Consider the following 2,787-nt stretch of genomic DNA (forward strand, 5'->3'; position numbering starts at 1 on the left):
ACGAGCCATTTCTGGGGAATAATGATATCACGTCAGCATTCTGATTGAGAGCTGCTCCCATGTATGAGCCTGTTTTCATGACTAAAATGCTCCCCGTCCCTGAGTAAACACCGACTGTATCCGGTCCACAACAGCCACTGGCTCCTGCATTGATTGGCCAATGCAATTTATTAGCCATTGTGACAGTTTCCTGTACAGCCAGGGTCGACGGGGGAAACAGAGGTATGCAGATAAAGTGCTTTCAAACATGCCACACAATACCCATTGTGTTTTGATTACAGGTTGAACTCTTACCGCTAGAATGTTTTCCACATACCTTTCAGTGTGCGTCTGCTTGTTATTCAGCTCGCACTGTCGTGCCGCCCGCTCTATTCCCTCAGCAGACAGAGCTAAAGTCGGAAATGTTGAAAAACAAAAGGACGGTGTCTCAGTGACACCCTGAACAATGAATCCATGTCCCTGAACTCCACCTTTCATTTCAATTTGTAAGTGCCAAGCTTGGTGAAAAGTTTCATAAATCAGCCATAAAATCTGTAAAACGACTGCATTTAGCCACGTGTTCTCGTGTCCAGCACTTACTGGGATAAACCAACATGATGACAATGCAGCCCAACTACAGCGTGACCTTGTACTTGAAAGTGACGAGGCCAGTGACCTTTAACCTCCCTCCATGGTTTACTCCAGTTCAAAATAACGGAGACATGCAGCTGTTAGGATTTGGCAGAGCAGACACCTCTGCAGCAGCTGTCTGAAACCGACTGACGCGACGCTGTGACGCTGGCGTAGGTTATGATGCCCTGTTTGTGCTGGGCTACACTGAACATGGCACCCATCATGCTCCGTGAACTCGACAGAGGTCAGAGAGTTAGCCAGTTTAGGATTTGGCCAGTTGGAAAGCGGTGGTTAGCGCTGTGGTCTCACAGCAAGAAGGTCCCGGGTTTGAATCCACCTTTCTGTGTGGAGTTTGCTTGTACTTCTGGATCCTCTGGCTTCCTCACACAGTCCAAAGACTTGCTGCTACTGGGCTGATTCTAAATATGTGGGTGTAAGTAATGGACCTGCAACAGGCTGGTTACCTGTCCAGGGTGTACCCCGCCCCTCGCCCTATGGCAGCTGGGATAGTTCCCCCCCCCCCCCACACACAGTACTGGGGGAGGAATCCATGTCTGTAACAGAGCTCCTCTAACATGGAGAGAGGTGATTAAAGGTCTAAGGTCCAGCACTGGTGGACAGTACTGTGGTTGTGCTCCATTCTTCTCACCTTCACACCTCAGCACCACGCCTGCCTTCACTGTATGATGTGTAACCATCCATGAAAGGAGGATGAAAATGCTACAGTGTCAGTGCCCAAACCTGTGAAGCTGCATTCCTTCAGTGTGACTTTGTGTTATGTTTTCTGCTCATCCACGTCTCAGTGGGCCTGGAGCCTATCCCAACTGTGACGAGGAAGAGGCACAGACGGACAACCATTCTCATTTTATCAGCTACATCCAGCAACTTAGACTCGCCAACTAACCAAACATGCATGTCCTGTGTGACTGTGGAGGAGGCTGTGGTAGCCGGGGAGAATGCATGCACACATAGTGCTAACTCCACACAGGAAGGCTGCAGCACGGCGGCTTCAACTCAACTCAGCCCAACTCAATTTATACAGCATGAAATCACAACTGTCAGCTGAAGGCTCCCTATGAACAAGCATTTGGTGACAGTGGGAAGGAAAACAGGAAGAGACCTCCAGCAGAACCAGGATCAGGGAGGGGCGGGGCCATCTGCTGCGACTGGTCGGGGATGAAAAATATGTTTTTATATTTATTTATATATATCGATAACCTGTATGTATGTATGTCCATTAGGTGTGTGGGTTTGTATTACATTCCTGAACTGTGTATTTGCACATATACACGACCAGCTGCATCATCAGAACCATTAAAACTATTGTTGTGTAGCGCCCTCTTGTGGGACCAAACAGCAGGTGCTTGTTGAGATGGAGAGGGGACATTGAAGGTGTCCTGTGGTCCCGAGCAACAGACGTGTTGGGGTCCTGTGCATTGTTGGGTTTGACATGCTGTGGAATCTGACCAGTTTGCTTACCTGGTCAGTTCCCAGGGCTCTTTGTTTGCTCTTAATTCACATTGTCAGTATGATTATATCAGCCTTAAAGGAAACTTTGCCAGGCTGGGTGACACAGACTTACAAATGGTTTCCCAACAACAGGCTTATTTACCCACAGTTGCATCAGTACAGCAAAACTGCTCACTGTGTGCGCTCAGACATGAACACTTCCACGCCAGGTCCACGAGGTCTCAGTGAACATCTGCTAAATCCATACTGCCACCCTGATGGAGGAGACTCCCTCCTGGGAGCGTTTTTAAGAATAATGCAGAGGTGCCATCTAGTGGACAAACACTGGAAAGCTTTTTGTTAAACAACCAAAGCTGTCCCAGTATTTTTGCATTCAGCCTGGATGTTGTTCCTCCATCTTTAAATCCATCATGTGCTTATTTTATGGTCTCATCTCTGGAGGAGCAGCTGCTCGTTGGTTAGGATAGTCAAGGTTAATGTGACGATACTCGCTGTGAATACTTGGGCACGTTTTTGGAGCTCTTCCACAGATGAGCGTCAGCAAAAGGAGTCATATCATCATCAGTCATCAAGAACATAAAACTAGATGGATAACGGCCTAACAGAACACCAAGTTCAGCCTCCTGCTTCATGTCAGACAGAAGCATTTTCTCTGAAAGGCATCCAAACATTTTTGTTTTGCTTTTTTCTTTGTTTTTTAAAGCA

The 2,787-nt window shown here is 47.5% G+C and overlaps 1 long non-coding RNA gene across 1 annotated transcript in view; it reads left to right on the forward strand.

Annotated features, from left to right (window-relative positions):
• Positions 1-2,787, forward strand: part of LOC113030072 (uncharacterized) — a 35,644-nt gene that overhangs the window by 26,400 nt on the left and 6,457 nt on the right. The window lies entirely within an intron of this gene.

The sequence above is a fragment of the Astatotilapia calliptera genome, chromosome 10 (assembly GCF_900246225.1).
Source record: "Astatotilapia calliptera chromosome 10, fAstCal1.2, whole genome shotgun sequence".
NCBI classification, from domain to species: Eukaryota; Metazoa; Chordata; class Actinopteri; order Cichliformes; family Cichlidae; genus Astatotilapia; species Astatotilapia calliptera.